The sequence below is a fragment of the Schistocerca gregaria genome, chromosome X (genome assembly GCF_023897955.1).
Source record: "Schistocerca gregaria isolate iqSchGreg1 chromosome X, iqSchGreg1.2, whole genome shotgun sequence".
Taxonomy (NCBI): domain Eukaryota; kingdom Metazoa; phylum Arthropoda; class Insecta; order Orthoptera; family Acrididae; genus Schistocerca; species Schistocerca gregaria.
In genome coordinates, this window is record NC_064931.1 from 680,676,054 (window position 1) to 680,695,847 (window position 19,794).

Consider the following 19,794-nt stretch of genomic DNA (forward strand, 5'->3'; position numbering starts at 1 on the left):
ATTCCAGTGCATTAGCTGTGTGTGCCAAGGCAGTTTTCTTACATATGAATTGTGTTGGTACATGCCTAAAATCACATATAATGTGAGACTGCAGTTTATCACTGTTAGTAGTCACCACTGGATTCTAAGCACAGTTTACGACTTGATTTCCTCTCTTTATTTGGTCTTCTGGCAGACAGCGTTTTTCGTTAAAGATATTTACATTTGCATGTGGGTTATGAGTTCATAGTTTAGGTGTGTACTGTTTTTCCCATTCTAGTATATTACATTGCACTTCTGCTTCTTGGTATAAACCAACAGTTTATCATATTTGATGTTTTGTAGCATTATTTCTCATTTTAGAGATGTGATTGTGTGTTCTGCATTGGTAAAACACTGTTTATCTTGAATTCTGCAGTGTGTAACACATTGGCGGCATGTACACTTCACTATTAAAGTATTTCAGGTTAAACTTGATGTATTTGTGGTGGTATCAGTAATTGCAGTTCGCACACAGAATAGCTCTCATAATTTTTTTTCAAGCAGATTTTACAAACATTACCATAAAATCTCGTTAGAACTGTGGGATTTTCGTCTCCAGACTTTCACCCCGTGCCATGACACATGAAACAAAATATAGACAGTTACAGTACCATCACATACAATGCAAGTAACAAATATTTGCTAGAAAATGCTTTAACCTGAGATGGCAACTACAAATGGAGAATTAAAATTTCTCCATAAGGAATGTTTTTGTAATAAAACTTTACTGTCCTCACTATATGGCACATATAAAATCCTCCTGCATCAGGTTTTCTGTCATTTTATCACATAATACACAAAGATATTAAAATTACAATACCATGAAAAATGGAATTATACTTGGAAGAACGAAAAAATGTGCAGGAGATTTTAGTTCAGCATAAATTAACATGTTTTGAGTCCTTAGTACCCATACTAAAAATGAGAAAATGGATACTGACACAAGTAGCATACTGCTATCAGCAAACTAACAGAACAGCAGAAGTTCTCATGATTCATAAATTAAAAAGATTGTATACAAGCAAATTACAGAGTTAGAGTTGGATCAAATGATTGAAGGAGGGGGGTGGAGGGGGGGGGGGGGAGGGAGTGATTGAATGAAATGGTAGTCCAAAGACTCTAAAGATGCAACAAGATTGCAGGGACTTCACTACCATATTAATACTACTCATCTTTAGCCATCCTTCTGCTGGAAATGTCACCAATCGATCATATATGAGGAGTGACTGAACAGTTCTTGGCTACCCATGAAATACTTCCCTCAGCTGAATGTCAGTTTAGCAGCTGAAAGTATATTCCTCTGCTAGGTTACACACAAAATTTTTCATTAATTTTTTCCCTAGATATTGGAATTTGAAGTGTCTAAGGTGTACACTGTTGAAAGATGGGTAGAGAGAGCAAGCATGCAGTCATAAAACACTGCTGAAAAACGGCAAGGGTGGATAGGAGATCCACAATGACATTATGGAAACAACAGCGGAGGATTCACCTTCCTAATCCACTATGAATAAGTGGATGGCTGAATTCAGGCAAGACAAAACCTCTGTCCAAGATACACCTCGCACTGAAAGACCGGTAACAACCAGTACACAGGAAAACGTCACTGCAATTCAGGATATTATCATGGCAGACCGGTGTATGACAGAACACTTATATTGCTGAGCGAGTGGACATATCACAGGAACACATTGGACACATCGTAAGAGTTGTGCTTCATGCACAAGGTCTCATGTCAATGGGTCCCAAGAATGTAGACAGCAGAAAACACACACCAGACACACGCTATGTCCACCAAAAACCTGACCCTTTTTGTGTCAGGTCCTGTGTTTTCTGACAATGAATGAAGCATGGGTTCACCACTTTCAATCTGTATCCAAAGTTCAACCAAAACAGTGGAAACATCTCCTCGTCTAACCCAAAAAGTTCAAGTCAGTCACCTCAGCTGGCAAGATGGCGGTCTCTGTTGTTTGAGGGATGTTATCCCAGCTGAATACCTCAGAAGGGTGAAACAGTGAGCAGAGCATATTATGCTGCTCAACTATAATACATTTGAGGGAGAACATCAAAGTGAAATGCTTTGGGATGTCGAAAAAATGAGTGCTGTTTCATCAGGGCAATGTGTCTGTGCACACACCTGTAATTGCAATGTTTGCCATCAATGAGTCCTGTGGCTTTGAATTTCTTCAGCACCCACCTTATTCACCTGATATAGCACCCTCTGACTTTCATCTCTTCCCTAAGGTCAACAAACAACTAACTGGAACCAACTTTTGATCAGATGATAATGTCATGGCTGCACTGTAGGCCTTGGCATGCAGGAAGAAATGTTCTACAAGGAGGGATAATGGGCAAGCACCAGTGGCAAAAATGTGTGGTTCTGAAAGGGGACTAAATTGAAAAATAGCCATAAACATATGGATTACAAGAACTTTTTTGGTCATTCCTTGTATACTAAAATCAGTAAGTAATTGGCCATTAACTTCTTTGTAGCTCTCAGTACCAATAAATTTTAGCTTCATACAAAAATAATTTGCCAGGGCAGAATCCAAAATTACGTCCAGTGCTATTCTGATACAATGCAACTGGGTACAGAATGTTATTGAAGTCACTGTGGCTATACAAAATTTGTATGTTGTGCCATAGGTGTGGGTGTATTAGTCTGAAACACATCAGTATCTGTAAAGATTCAGTATTAACTATAAATGTATAAATTTTCAATTTAGGTTTGTGTGTATTAGATAAGATGAAAGGAAAGTTAGTGTTTAATGACCTTAGTGTCCATGATATCTTAGAGATGGGGGCACAGTCTCAAAGACTGTGAAGGGAATTGGCCAGGTCCTCTTCAAAGGAATCATCCCAACATTTGCCTTCAATGAGTAAGGAAAACTAAGGTAAACCTAAATCTGGATGGCTGTATGAGAATTTGAAACACTGTCCCCTCCTGAATACAAGTCCACTGTCTTAACTAAAGAACATTATCACCTTTAGGTGATAATGTTTGGAAAGCTCTGTGATGCAGTAAAGAAGCCATATTCAAGACTGCACTGTTGGTACAACAGTTGGTAGGTTCCTGAATTGAGTGACAGAGAAATGGGGGGAAATTGGATGGTTTTGTTATGGTGACAGGTATTAAATCATGTATGGAACAATATGAGTGTGAAAACGTTTGTTAAATGTAAAATTAACACTCAGGTGCGATCAACTCATGCTTGTAAACTATATGAAATGAACACAGTATGATTATATTAGTCCAGATAAATGACTGATGTGTTTAATGTGATTTCATATAACCATATTAGTAAAAGTTTATTTTCTGTGCAAGTCAATGCAGCTGCATAAAACTGCAAATACCTGTACTAGACAAGCACCTTAAGAAGACTCTTGGTGCTGTGGCTGATGAATGTTGCTGAGCTGACTGAAGTTGAATGACATCAATTGGTATTGACTGATTTCTGATCACTGCAGACTCTAGTTAGCAGACAACACTGTGATAATGATGCACCTACATCTACAAAAAGCAGAAGTGAGTTAACAAATTCTGAAGCATTGTGAGTAACTGAGTTTTAAACCATCTTAAAAATTAAAACTGTCATCAACCTGAAAGTTGGTTTGAACGCCACAGTACTTTGTTAAACAAGGTCCTATTGGTTGTACGCCATTGCATTTATCTTACCTTTGAAGTGACTTATCTGATTAGTTACAGCATGACCTACATTTAACTTGGACTAGAGAACAAGGAGCAACTTGGGTGTTTTTCACATCAAACACTGCCAGAGATGAAGGAAGGGATAAATGACAGAAAAAAAATCTTTGGGTTCAATGTGTCTGCCGTAGTGTACCACTACTAATTCTTAATTTTTCTTTTAAGGTGATGTAGGATCTTTCAATGCCTTTGTGACAAATATCTATAGGTGATACAGCACACAGTGGGGAACAGCTGTTGTTAGAGACAAAATGTTCACTGACACTTCCCAGTGACACAAGGCATCCAATAGTATTTGCTGGCCATGGGATGACGAGACTTCACCGAGCTAGCAGCGTCTACTGACCAGGTGTGCAGTATACAACCTACCCCAGTAAATTGATTTACTTTTGACAAGAAAACAATACAAAATGGAGGAAGATATTTTGTGTGGCCTCCCATGTTTCACACAGAGCAGAGGACTGGATGATAGGCAACACACATTGCACACAAATGCCACAGAGTGCCCACACCCTGCCACCTCTCTGAGGCATAAGCAGTCTTAAATGATACTTAGTGTCATTGGGAAGCATTGGCGAACATTTAGTCTCTAACAAAAGTTGTTCCCCATGACATGATCTATCACTCATAGACATTTGTTGCGAAGACTTTGAAACACCCATTTATACAACAGAAATGCGTTTCAACATGTCCAATATGTGGAAACAGTATCCTAATTTTATATATAATTTTTGACGCACTGAACCCAAGGCCTTTCAGCACTACTATTAAATTGAGATGCCTTAAGTGTGTCTTCCACACACACAACTTAGAAAGTTCCTTAAACTGTATGCTTTTCCGTGCACATGTTGCTCAGAATAAGAATGAGCCTCCTTATATAAGGAGGAGGAGTGGTGAGCTCTAATGGTCGACTCTACACAGCAGGGGGGGAAAAAAAAAAAAAAAAAAAAAAAACTGGTATAGGTTTCTGGATTCCAGCCCTTGTAGTAGAATTCCCACAGAATTAAAAATTACAATAAAAGTTAGTTAACACCACATTACGTGAAGAGTCTTTTGCATTAAGATTTGTAAGAGGCAACGTGATGATCTTTTGTGGATGGCACAGAACTGTATTACAACAATATAAGTTCTAGACTGAGAAAATATAACTTATTCTAGATTCTCAAAGGCCCAAGAAAGGCCCGTTAACATAACGCTTCTAGGTTCTCTTGATGTGATCTGGAAGAAGCAGCCAATGCCATTCTACTTTGTTGTACAAAAGTACACTCCTCAGAACAGGAACATAGGTAGTGTAAAAAGCATTGTTTCAGTCATCATGACATCAGAAAAAACTAAACAAGAAGTTAGGATCCATAAATGCTTAAACTGCAATGGTCTGTGACCTTTTCCAAGACTTCTGGGTATGTATCTACGCTTTCAAAAAATCAACCCTAAAAAGTGTTGCTGAGTGAAATGCAGAAACTGGTGAGCAACATGCACCACAGTACTTACACTGAAGAATACAGGAGGCTGTTAGGGCAAGATAGATAAGAGGGGCATTCAAAAAGAAACTAGCCAGAGGCATCATTAAAGAAACCTGTACCTGTATGTTACAAGTATTGACCCTGGCTGTTGAGACACTTGTCCCTCTATGACACAAGGCGGTGAATGGCTGTCTCATAAAATTTCCGGGACTGCAATGTGAACCAGTTCCACACGTAAAGCTGGACGTCGTCATTTGAGGTGAATCATATGCCCCTCAGAGCCTTTTTAAGGGGACAAAAAAGGCTTTATCACAGGGGGAGAGGCCTGGACTGTATGGAGTGTGGCAGAGAACCTCCCATTTGAATTTCTGCAAGAGAGCTGCGACTGTGTTGGGCAGTGAGACTTTGCATTGTTGTGGAGCAGAGTGACCCCATGGATGAGACTGCCTGGTCATTTTTATTTGATCACTTAGTGAAGAGTAGTCAAGGTTTGTGAGTAATGCTGGGCATGCTGGCCATCATGGTCAAAGAAGAACGTCAGCATAACCTTTCCTGCACTCGTTTGGACGACGACATCCAGCTGTACATGCAGGAGTGGTTCCCATCACAGCCCCAGGAATTTTATGAGACAGCCATTCACCACCTTGTGTCACAGTGGGATAAGTGTCTCAACAGCCAGGATCAATACTTCTAACATAAAGATACTGGTTTCTGTAATTATGCCTCCTGTTCGTTTCTTTGTTAACGCCCCTAATAGTTGAATAATGTATAGGCATATGGAGCAGAGTAGGGAACAGAAGGGCAAGCAGGGATGTCTTAGAGCACTGGATCAAAAAGACCAGTCTGCAAAACACTTCAGCAACTGACCAATGAAAACTCTTGGCTTTCAGCAATGACGAACTAAATGTAAAACAATGACATGCTACTCCCTGCCAACTTCATGGGTTGCCTGCCATCTACACCCCCCCCCCCCCCCCCCCAATCTCCCAGTGGAAAATTCCCTGAAGATAGTTCCCCCGCTATGGATAGATGATCAGAAACATAAGATTTAAGTATGTGTGTCTTGAATGCAAATGCACTCACAGGTCAGGTTACATAATTCAGGGAATTCTCAAAGGAAGCAGTTATTAACACCTTGAGTTAGCACATAACTGCCTAACTATATCAGTTGCAGAAAATGTTAGCTAAGTGTAGGAAGTACGATGACAGGCTTCATAACGAGAGGAATCTCCCACCACCACCAAGTATACCTGTGGTCACAACTGTTTCTTTATTGATTGCATGTAGCATGTCACTTACAGCTCACATCTCTCCAGAAGAGACATTAGACATTTAAATTGGCTGTCATGAGCCTCTGCTACAAAGGCTTCACCATACACTTCCGGGTGCCACTACACATTCCACAAAAGGACACTGAATTCTACATCTACATCTACATCTACATCCGTACTCCGCAAGCCACCTGACGGTGTGTGGCGGAGGGTACCCTGAGTACCTCTATCGGTTCTCCCTTCTATTCCAGTCTCGTATTGTACGTGGAAAGAAGGACTGTCGGTATGCTTCTGTGTGGGCTCTAATCTCTCTGATTTTATCCTCATGGTCTCTTCGCGAGATATACGTAGGAGGGAGCAATATACTGCTTGACTCTTCGGTGAAGGTATGCTCTCGAAACTTCAACAAAAGCCCGTACCGAGCTACTGAGCGTCTCTCCTGCAGAGTCTTCCACTGGAGTTTATCTATCATCTCCGTAACGCTTTCGCAATTACTAAATGATCCTGTAACGAAGCGCGCTGCTCTCCGTTGGATCTTCTCTATCTCTTCTATCAACCCTACCTGGCGCGGATCCCACACCGCTGAGCAGCATTCAAGCATTGGGCGAACAAGCGTACTGTAACCTACTTCCTTTGTTGTCGGATTGCATTTCCTTAGGATTCTTCCAATGAATCTCAGTCTGGCATCTGCTTTACCGACGATCAACTTTATATGATCATTCCATTTTAAATCACTCCTAATGCGTACTCCCAGATAATTTATGGAATTAACTGCTTCCAGTTGCTGACCTGCTATTTTGTAGCTAAATGATAAGGGACCTATCTTTCTATGTATTCACATCACATTACACTTCGCTACATTGAGATTCAATTGCCATTCTGTGCACCATGCGTCAATTCGCTGCAGATCCTCCTGCATTTCAGTACAATTTTCCATTGTTGCAACCTCTCGATACACCACAGCATCATCTGCAAAAAGCCTCAGTGAACTTCCGATGTCATCCACCAGGTCATTTATGTATATTGTGAATAGCAACGGTCCTATGACACTCCCCTGCGGCACACCTGAAATCACTCTTACTTCGGAAGACTTCTCTCCATTGAGAATGACGTGCTGAGTTCTGTTATCTAGGAACTCCTCAATCCAATCACACAATTGATATGATAGTCCGTATGCTCTTACTTTGTTCATTAAACGACTATGGGGAACTGTGTCAAACGCCTTGCGGAAGTCAAGAAACACGGCATCTACCTGTGAACCCGTGTCTAAGGCCCTCTGAGTCTCGTGGACGAATAGCGCGAGCTGGGTTTCACACGATCGTCTTTTTCGAAACCCATGCTGATTCCTACAGAGTAGATTTCTAGTCTCCAGAAAAGACATTATACTCGAACATAATACGTGTTCCAAAATTCTACAACTGATCGACGTCAGAGATATAGGTCTATAGTTCTGCACATCTGTTCGACGTCCCTTCTTGAGAACGGGGATGACCTGTGCCCTTTTCCAATCCTTTGGAACGCTTCGCTCTTCTAGAGACCTACGGTACACCGCTGCAAGAAGGGGGGCAAGTTCCTTCGCGTACTCTGTGTAAAATCGAACTGGTATCCCATCAGGACCAGCGGCCTTTCCTCTTTTGAGCGATTTTAATTGTTTCTCTATCCCTCTGTCGTCTACTTCGATATCTACCATTTTGTCAACTGTGCGACAATCTAGAGAAGGAAGCACAGTGCAGTCTTCCTCTGTGAAACAGCTTTGGAAGAAGACATTTAGTAATTCGGCCTTTAGTCTGTCATCCTCTGTTTCAGTACCATTTTGGTCACAGAGTGTCTGGACATTTTGTTTTGATCCACCTACCGCTTTGACATAGGACCAAAATTTCTTAGGATTTTCTGCCAAGTCAGTACATAGAACTTTACTTTCGAATTCATTGAAAGCCTCTCGCATAGCCCTCCTCACACTACATTTCGCTTCGCATAATTTTTGTTTGTCTGCAAGGCTTTGGCTATGTTTATGTTTGCTGTGAAGTTCCCTTTGCTTCCGCAGCAGTTTTCTAACTCGGTTGTTGTACCATGGTGGCTCTTTTCCATCTCTTACGATCTTGCTTGGCACATACTCATCTAACGCATATTGTACCATGGTTTTGAACTTTGTCCACTGATCCTCAACACTATCTGCACTTGAGACAAAACTTCTGTGTTGAGCCGTCAGGTACTCTGTAATCTGCTTTTTGTCACTTTTGCTAAACAGAAAAATCTTCCTACCTTTTTTAATATTTCTATTTACGGCTGAAATCATCGACGCAGTAACCGCTTTATGATCGCTGATTCCCTGTTCTGCATTAACTGATTCAAATAGTTCGGGTCTGTTTGTCACCAGAAGGTCTAATATATTATCGCCACGAGTCGGTTTTCTGTTTAACTGCTCAAGGTAGTTTTCAGATAAAGCACTTAAAAATATTTCACTGGATTCTTTGTCCCTGCCACACGTTATGAACGTTTGAGTCTCCCAGTCTATATCCGGCAAATTAAAATCTCCACCCAGAACTATAACATGGTGGGGAAATCTACTCGAAATATTTTCCAAATTATTCTTCAGGTGCTGAGCCACAACAGCTGCTGAGCCCGGGGGCCTATAGAGACATCCAATTACCATGTCTGAGCCTGCTTTAACCGTGACCTTCACCCAAATCATTTCACAATTCGAATCTCCGTCAATTTCCTTCGATACTATTGCACTTCTTATCGTCTTATCGCTATAAACACGCCTCCCCCTTCACTGTCCAGCCTATCTCTGCGGTATACATTCCAATCAGAGTTTAGGATTTCATTACTGTTTACGTCTGGTTTCAGCCAACTTTCTGTCCCTAGTACTATATGGTCGTTGTGACCGTTTATTAATGAGAGCAGTTCTGGGACCTTTCTATAGACGCTTCTGCAGTTTACTATTAGCACATTAATATTGTTATTTCTTGTTGCATTTTGCCTACTCCTGCCTTGCCGCGTCTCAGGAGGCGTCTTGTCGGGCCTAGGGAGGGAATTCTCTAACCTAAAAAAACCCCATGTGCACTCCACACGTACTCCGCTACCCTCGTAGCCGCTTCCGGCGTGTAGTGCACGCCTGACCTATTCAGGGGGACCCTACATTTCTCCACCCGATAGCGGAGGTCGAGAAATTTGCACCCCAGCTCTCCGCAGAATCGTCTGAGCCTCTGGTTTAAGCCTTCCACTCGGCTCCAAACCAGAGGACCGCGATCGGTTCTCGGAACGATACTACAAATAGTTAGCTCTGATTCCACCCCGCGAGCGAGGCTTTCCACCTTCACCAACTCCGCCAACCGCCTGTACGAACTGAGGATGACCTCTGAACCCAGACGGCAAGAGTCATTGGTGCCGACATGAGCAACAATTTGCAGTCGGGTGCACCCAGTGCTCTCTATCGCCGCCGGTAGGGCCTCCTCCACATCTCGGATGAGACCCCCCGGCAAGCAGACAGAGTGAACACTGGCCTTCTTCCCCGACCTTTCCGCTATTTTCCTAAGGGGCTCCATCACCCGCCTAACGTTGGAGCTCCCAATAACTAATAAACCCCTCCCCCCGTGTGCCTGCTCGGACCTTGCTGAAGGTCACAACTGTGATTGGGGTGCATGTTACACTCCAGAGCTCCACTTCAATATCATGCTGAGCTAGGAGTTGCAATGAGACATTATGAACTTACCATGATGCTATATCTACTCCAACTGCTAATGAATATTGTAAACCAGAACTTGTGGAACAGAGAGAGAGACTCAAGGATACCAAGTTTTGTATACGTAATACTATATGTATTGTAAAAAATACATTTATATTTTAATCATTCAATAGTGTTTGATGTATTCTAGTGTTTATCCACCTTGTTACACCAACAGGCAGGACAGACAATTCTGGTGACGAGTTTGTGATTGGTGACTACTTGGATCTACAGAAGAAGATCCGACATATCCACATGCTGAACTATTCAATGCTTCTTCCGGTGTCAGCAGAACACATTGAAATCTCCTTTTATAGATACAGTGAGCAGTGGGAAGTGTCCAGATTTCTTCATTTTATCATTATTCTTACAGTGTTCCTAAGTCTGTTATATCTGCTCTTGAAGTGACTTAAATTTTGTGTGCAATAGCAACTTCTGGAGAGCAACCACTCATTCCACTTATTCAGTTCTAGAGCCAACAAATTCAAACTTTTCTAGTAAGCACTACCAGACTAGTGGAAGAAAGCAAGCAAATATGAAAAGCACAGAATGCCAGAGGCCAGGTGCCACTCCACCCTTCCACTCTTTTGATGAAAACCAAGAGTATGAAGTACTGCATACAGCTTGAGTAGCACTTTGCAGCTTAGTAGCACTTCTCAGCTTACAAAATCACAGGTGACTCACAACGTTCTTTTCTATTTTTCTTGGGTTGGAGTGCATATTTTTAGTTTGTGTATAAAACTGTTCCCTCAAAAACAGCTGCAAAGCCTACCCTATTAAGAAGGCATTAGAAATTTTGAAGGTGAATATTTTGAAGCTACGATTCATGTAGCTGCTGCTCATTTAAAATTTGTTCATACACATCATCTTAGTAACCAATCTTATAAGGAGTGTATCAAACTCAAGGTCATGACTAGGAACCGTAAATTCAACTGCACTAAAGCTTCTTTTCAAGATGAAGTGTTTCACGATGTAATTATTCAGAGCCTTGCGGACAATAGAATACAGGGCAAGATTCTTAAGCATCATAATCCTTGCCTCAATGATGTACTTAAAGTAACTGAAGCTCAAAAAGTACAAGACTTTGCAAAACTTGAATTTAATGTGCCTGTTGTTGCAACACTTACTGCATCTAGATCAAAGCAGGCTCTGCCTCACATAGCACACAATGACAACAGCTGCAAGCCACAGGATAAACAGGGGATGAGGCATCCAGCCACGTATACTGCAAATTTACACACTCCAAAGTCTTGTATCAAATTTTATGTCACACACAATTGCAAATCCTGCTTCTTCTGCCAAGCAGAATGTCAACACTGTCACAATTCAGGGCACCCTCAGTTTCAAAAGGAGCACAAAGCAAACTCTCTTCCAAATTATGCAATAAATTGCAAAGAACCATCAGAATTGCAACATTAATTTCCTTTATTACTTGATGATTAGTTTCAAGCCCAAGCTCATTACCAAATCATCACCACAAGGTGAATGAAGTTCAGCTCTGTAATGATTTATACTAAGGATGTAACTAACTACAAGGAACTTTTATGTAGTTGTCAGTAACTTACATTATTGTGTAGCTTATTTGGTGATTTGATAACGAGCTTAGACTCAAAACTAGTCATCAGTAATAACGGAAACTAATATTGCAACTCTGATGGTTCTCTGCAGTTTAGTGCATAATTTGGTTAACCAGAAAGGTTGCTGATGTCATCCCTTCCCGGATGCTGCAAACCAGTATTTAAAAAAAAAAAACAACAACAACAACAACAACCAACAACGTCTGTTCCAATTCAATATAGGTTTGAGCAAATGGAGAGTAATATTGTCTCATATTCTGAATCTTTATCTGCTCCTGGCTATACTCACAAGGACCATAGACACAAGTGGACGAATCACAAAGCAACGTGCACAGTGCAAAACATGGCTTATTCAAATCAATTCTCCTCACATGGACAAGCAACAAAAGGCTCTGTCTCTCACAAAACAGATAAAAGCAGTCTTCTGAAAGTCAGAACTGACCGCTATATTTGGAGAACAGACAGCAAACTCTTCATATCTTTACCGATTTGCAATCATTCTCTACTATTTCAGTTCGATACTGGTGTCTCAATCACAATGACTAATCAAATCTGTGCCTCTCAACATACAATGGCTAAAATATTCCTGTTCTTGGGATTTGTGCTTTGCAAGCAGTTCTCGGGATGTGTACTTTGCAAGCAAAATATTAAAATATGACTGCATCAGTGCCACTCATATGAGTTTATTCTTGCTTGATGCCCAACATGTTTGGCATTTGATTAGTTTGAAATAAGATATTCAGGACAATGTGCATGATACTGGTACAAAAGTTTCCCATGCCAGCATTCATCATGTGAAAAATATGGACATGCAAGGAATTTTTAAGCAAACATCAAGCTCAAAGACAATGCTCAACCAAAGTTTTACCATGCACATTTGGTGCCTCATATTATTTGCAAAGAAATTGCTTCTTAACTTAACAGATTAGAACAAATTGGCATCTTGAAACCTATTCCTGCTAAAAAAGTGGGCATCTCCTCTGGTTATCACAAGAAAATCTAACAGGGAAAATCAACTTTGTGACAACTTTAAAGCAATTGTTAAAGCTCAAAAGTTTATTTATTCATTGCTTTTTCCACGTACTAAGGAGCTTATGGGTAATTCCACATCCAGTGGACCAGTTTTAGAGATGGTCCCTGCTTGACCATTTCCAAATCCAATGAATTTTCTTTTTGAGTTTCAGCTTAATATATTTTGACTCCATTTGTACAGCCTCTTGTCAGCAGGGATCCCAAGTTTGCAACTCGTACACACATGCAAAACAACCAAATTTGGATAACTTTTCTGATAGGTATTTGTAACTTACATACCCATGCATTTGTACATTTAAACAATTTTTTGTACTGAACAAGAACATGTTAGTGATTAAATTTTTGAATACATTGGATGACAGTTGCACTGCTTTGAAAATGAATGAAAATTCATTGGATGACTTGGCGAGCCCCTATCTAACCAGCAATAAATCATTACTTTAAGGATGGATTGAAGCAAGAACTATTAATATGACACACAGCCACACTGTCTTCTTGTGCTTTCTGTATAATAGCCCCTGTCCTTTCCTATCAAAATGTATGCACCAGCAAATTTGATGAAACCATTCTGGGTGCCAAATATTGAGTAATTTTGGGGGGCCAAATTGTTGTAACGAAGTAATACATGTAACCGATAAAAGTAGCACAAATATGTCTTTATTCATAACATTCTGAACAATAACAGAAATAAGTCTCTCATGATTCTGCACATAACAAGACACCGAACAACTGATGTGAGTGTACAAAGTAGAAGAACATAAAGAGGGTCCGTCAGCACTGCTCCATGAATATATAGGCATGGGTAACCGCTAGACGGCATGGCAAGAGATTGTGCCATGTGCACGCTTCCTACTGGTGGCCTCTAGTGGCTGGCCCACACTGATACAGTTGGCAGTTGATTTTGAATGTACACGTGCGGCGACACTACACTTGGTGCACTCACAGACGGCATGGCAAGAGATTGTGCCATATGCACGCTTCCTACTGGTGGCCTCTAGTGGCTGGCCCACACTGATACAGTTGGCAGTTGATTTTGAATGTACACGTGCGGCGACACTACACTTGGTGCACTCACAGTATTATCTCAACTGTATGTTCTTTGATCTTTTTATCTTGCTGTATCTTAAGAGAGTATTCTTTAAGCTTCAGAAGCTATGTAGTTAAAATTTTGACCCCTGTCTGCTTATGGATGAAAAACATTGCTTACAGTTATTACTTTTCATACACAGTGTATATGTTCAGATGTGATATTAATGAGAAACAGAAAACAAAATCAGTGAAAACTGCTTTTATGTAAATAAAAATACACATGTAGTTACGTGCATATATCTTTAAGCAATAAGCAGAAAGTCTGAACTTTAGAAACACTGTACGACTGGAATAATTTTTTCCCACTGCAGGTTGAATAAACTGCCGATATCATCTTAATCAGATTCTGAGTAACACTCTTGTTCTCCTAATGGCCGTGTTGTTGGAGCTTTTATGATTTTAAATGTGTATTACTCTGGAATTCAGGAAGTATCTTCGCTAGATAGCCAGTGGAAGGAATGGGCAGAACCATAAAGCTGACCGAGGCATCTTTTTGTTCAAATTAAACTTCACATAAATTTCCCACCCATCCAGCATTTTCATACATACAATAACATACTGCTCAGGTTGTAAAATTGTAGTTGAAATAACTGGAATTTCTTCATCTGGTTTAAATGTATTAACTGTGAATGCTATAGTATCATTGGAAACTCTCCTTACTTTTATCTTTTTTAAATCAGTGGGTTTGACCTGGTGATTTTCTCTTGTCCTAGCAATAGTGTGGCATTTGGCGAACCTTCTTTCCTAATCAATTTGAAAAAGACAACACCTGACATGCTGTCACTGCACAACTTAGACACTTCAAGAAATGTCAATATTTTATCTACACGCCTCAGCAAACTAGCATGAGCCACCAGTCTTTTAGTTGTTCCTCCAAATCCATCACAAAGAGATCTTCTATGGCTGGTTCCAAATACACACATCAAAAAAAGTTTTGCATCATCCTGGTTTCCAGAACTCCTGAAGACAGATGTTAACTGTGGATATTTTACCATATACACAGTCCCTTTGACTGCTCAGAGATGTCACTAAACCCGCCAAAAGATGTAAACAACCATGCATAAGCAGCGCCTATTGGACGGAGGGGGTCCGACAGCCAATCAGTTTCAGTCATTCCACCAGGAAGAAGGTACTCGGCTCGTGTTGTCTGTATTTCAACCATGCATACACGGTCAATGCCACAGTTCGATTGTATCCGCATTGTTACTTTGTGCCATGAAGGGCTCTCAACAAGGGAAGTGTACAGGCATCTCGGAGTGAACCAAAGTGATGATGTTTGGACATGGAGGAGATACAGAGAGACAGGAACTATCGATTGCATGCCTCGCTCAGGCCGCCAAAGGGCTACTAGTGCACTGGATGATAGCTACCTATGAATTATGGCTCAAAGGAACCTTGATAGCAACGCCACCATGTTGAATAATGCTTTTTGTGCAGCCACAGACATCGTGCTATGACTCAAACTATGTGTAATAGGCTGCATGATGGGCAACTTCACGCCTGCTGTGTACGGCGAGGTCCATCTTTGCAACCACGACACCATGCAGTACGGTACACATGGACCCAACAACATGCCGAAAGGACCACTCAGGATTGACATCATGTTATCTTCACCAATGATTGTCGCATATGCCTTCAACCTGACAATCGTTGGAGTAGTGTTTGGAGGCAACCTGACCAGGCTGAACACCTTAGAAACACTGCCCAGCGAGTGCAGCAAGGTGGAGGTTCCCTGCTGTTTTGGGGTGGCATTATGTGGGGCCGATGTACATCGCTGGTGGCCATGGAAGGCGCCGTAACAGCTGTACAATGCGTGAACGCTATCCCCCGACCAATAGTGCAACCATATCGGCAGCATATTGGCACGGTATCTAAATGGATGACAATTTGTGACCCCATCGTGCACGTCTTGTGAATGACTTCCTTCAGGATAATGACATCGCTTGACTAGAGTGGCCAGCATGTTCTCCAGACATGAACCCTATCGACCACGTCTGGGATAGATTGAAAAGGGCTGTTTGTGGAGGATGTGACTCACCAACCACTCTGAGGGCTCTACGCCAAATCGCCATTGAGGAGAGGGACAACCGGTAACAACAGTGCCTTGATGAACTTGTGAATAGTATGCCACAAGGAATACAGGCATGCATCAATGCAAGAGTATGTGCTACTGGGAATTAGAGGTACCGGGGTACTGCAATCTGGACCAGTACCCCTGAAGGTCTCGCTGTAAGGTGCTACAACATGTAATGTGTGGTTTTCATGAGCAATAAAAAGGGCATAAATGATGTTTATGTTGATCTCTATGACAGTTTTCTGTACATGTTCTGGAAACCTCGGAACCGAGCTGATGCAAAACTTTTTTTGATGTGTGTTAATTCCATCCAGAAGAGATACAAAAGTCCTTTTTCTGCAGACATAAATTGATAAAATTCTTGTATTGGGCAACAGATTCATCAGTAAAAGCAGTGAATGTGCTTAATTTCCCCTATTGTTATTCTCAAATATTTAATCAGCCTCATTATGAGTGTATGAACTGCAATGATATCGTGACTAAGGCAGTCAGTAATAGTACAGATGCTGATATTATGTAGTTCTTTACCAGCAAAGTAAACCACAAAGGGATGTAATGTGGCTTGGCTGTTCTCTCAATGGAACACTTGAACAGCATCTTGAATGAAAAATGGACAGTTCTCAGCAAAACCCATCAAAATCAACACTTCATCATCTGCAAGTTTTCATTCCAGTGCCTGAGATATGAACTTTGATGTTTTGAAATGAAACACAGAGTGTGTACCAGCACACCATCTTTAATACACCACTACGACCCGAGTTCACAAAATTCTGAGAAACCCAGTTCACTGTCCTGTTGCTTACAATAGCCTATGAACATTTCTTTGAAGTTATAAAGTACAAGGCGTTTCTGCCTATGAAATTTTTCACCATCCACTTTAACTGCTATGTAATCATTTTCACCTGGGCAGAGACAAGAAAATGCATCATTTTCAAAGAACCCGAGGATTTTGTTTGATCTGGTCATTGAGACTTTTTCCTCCCTCTCATTTTGCAAGTACTGTCAAAATGCCAGCTTCCATCTTCACCATTCACACAAAAATACTAAATTCTTTTGCTATTTATTCTATACTCCAGCTAGTAGGAACCAGGGTCAAAATTTGAACTACGTCGGAATGACTAATTATATACTTTAATTTTTAGTTCATTAATTAAAATGTCCATATCCTTACATTTCTGGCATTGTTTCACCATTTGTGTTTGCACATCTGTGGAACTCATACCAGCTGCTGCTGCTATAATTTTGGCGACAGAATCTTGTACTTTCTGCCTTATGTAACCCATTGAAACATACTTGCTAATGCTTTGACGCTTTTAAGGCGAATCTCCAAGATATGCTAGTGAAGTATTCACTGCGTGGCAAGTGCCAACAGAATCCATACAATGAGTAGACATTGATTCTTGCTCATTCAGGAAACTCACCAGAAACTCAAACAACAGGAGGCTGCTCAACTGGCTATATAAGTTGAAAGTAGTGCTCCATGAGCACCACAACCAGTAATGTCTGCTTGTCTTTTAGCCCTAAAAGTAGAAGATAACCCTCTATGGCAAGCAATGAAACTGTTTGAAAAATATGTGCCTGAATGACATCTCTACACGACAGACACACTGTCATCACTGACGACAGTGTGAACATGTTAATTGATACTTTTTAAAGGCAGTTAGGATTTGCAGAGGTACAGGACAGAAAATCTCATGACAAACAGTAGCATTTCTTGCTTTAGAAGACAAGCATGCTGACTACTTTCTATAATTCATGTCTGAAGACACAGCAAAAGTCTCCAACCTGTTGTCCACAATGAAGGCCCCAGTACATGAAGAGCTCATCAACAAGTTAGGAATGAATTTTCTGTTCTTGGTTATCACACACTTCACAAATACCTTTGATAAGATCACATGATCAGCTTGGTTTTCAGTGCATTGTAAGCAAGCCAAATGGTTGCAATGGAGAAGTTAGGAAAATTATACCCTGTTAGTCTCTTGCCAACATTGAGTACAATACATGAGGCCTTCATAATCTTGCCACACAGGCATCACATCAGAAAATAACAACCCCCTACACAAAATTCAAGTTTCAGTTGTAGCAGAAATCCTTCCTTCCCCCAGATACTGAGGGTAGTTGAAGTTGAAGCTGCCACACTACAAGCTTAACAATGACTATAGAAGAGTAGTGTTACTAGTCATAACCCAAAACCTTTGCTTCCATATGGCTCATTGGGATTTTATACAAACTATACATCTAAGGCTTCCCCGGAAAAATAGTCAAAATTGTTGAATGCTATTCCGTGAAGACAAGGCCGTCTAGATCACTAAATGAGACTCATTTCTGCAGGAGTTCCCAAGAAGTATTTGGTGTAGTACTTTAAGCAACAGAATTGTTAAATATTGCATAATACACAGATGACACAATATTTTCCCCCCTGCTCAAAGAATGGGAACTTCATAACTAGCTGCCTGCAAATTGTGTTGAACAGAACAGGATCCTGGAGAAAGAAAGAGAGCACCACTCTCATCCCTAGTTTATTATCATTCATGGTCTGGATGTGAGGTAGCAGTTACTGCGCTTAATCAGTAATAACTGGTAGCGTTCAACATACATTAATTGTACTTCATACAATAGAACAGTGCATTTTGAGACACAATACCTTCATTATCAGGTTGCATATACATAGGTCATATAACTAAAACACAAAAAACTCTAATGCCACAAAAGTGCTGTTAGAATTTTTTAGTGCTTCAATCACGTGAACAGAGTGCCGGAAGTTTGATATTGGAAATATTTTCTCTCAAAATGCATTGTTATATTGTGGGAAGTACAGTTAATGTGTGCTGAATGCTACAAATTATTACCATTACTCTCAACTCCGAGAAGACTTTAGCCATTGTGCTCACCAGGAACTTAGTAAGGGGACTCATGACATGATGACCCGTACAACTGCTGAGACTGTAAAGACAGTACATGACTGGAGACATCCTGCAAGGTATCTAAGTGAAAGCCTCAACAAGCATTTAACATGGAAAATTCACACAAAGAATATATTCATAGGAAGATTGAAGGTTCTCAAACCAATTCTCAAGTGTCACAGTTCATTATTGGCGACAATGGGAGTAGATCTGTATGGAAACTTATATGCAATTTTGTAGCACACTTGTCCTATAAAAGCATATGCAGCTAAATTAACTTAAACACTATATACCATGCAGACTGAAGAGCTACCATAGCATATGGCTACCATATTTTGGAATGCAAAATAAGAGGAAACTTTATTCAACAGCCACACAATGACCATTAATTATACATTGACAATGGTAAAGTGATGAAATAAGCACAATTTACCATCACAAATAATTTTCACTTCATAATTTGTTGGAGTCATTTCTGCATGAGCATCTGATGAATGTAATGACCTAGAAAAGAAATGAAGAAACTGGTAGTCCTCATAAATGACGGTCTAATATAGCTTTTTCCAAGCAGATCCAGGATACTACAGCAGTAATATTTAGACTGAGAACCACTGACCGTTCACCTATTGTTGAGTGACGAACTTTGATTGACTCGGGGAGCAGAAGAAGCAACACTGGACAACTGCTGGGTGAGGACAGGTATGAGGGAATGCTTCTGCTATTGTGCCTAGTGATATTGATCTATAGTATAAATGGCACAGAAAAGTAACAAGGTTTCTTAGAAACTTATTAAAGAGACATTCATGTTCAAAGGTGGTGTGTATTTGTCATGATGAATATACGATCACGAAATGAAATTGAGGCTGTTAATAACACAACTGTTAGGTCCCATAGGTTGGCGATAGCAGCATGCTATAGTCATCCAATTTCTACC

General features: G+C 40.6%; 1 protein-coding gene across 5 annotated transcripts in view; it reads right to left on the bottom strand.

Annotated features, from left to right (window-relative positions):
- LOC126299616 (inner nuclear membrane protein Man1) overlaps window positions 1-19,794 on the bottom strand; it is a 315,326-nt gene that overhangs the window by 16,593 nt on the left and 278,939 nt on the right. The window contains exon 11 of one of the 5 annotated variants that reach the window (XR_007552835.1): window positions 3,390-3,529. The exons of 3 other annotated variants lie outside the window; for them this stretch is intronic. The gene's annotated coding sequence lies outside the window, so the exon portion shown is untranslated. Of the gene's footprint in view, window positions 1-3,372; window positions 3,530-19,794 lie in introns of all 5 variants that reach the window. One more of the 5 variants, XR_007552834.1, reaches the window with a different exon arrangement.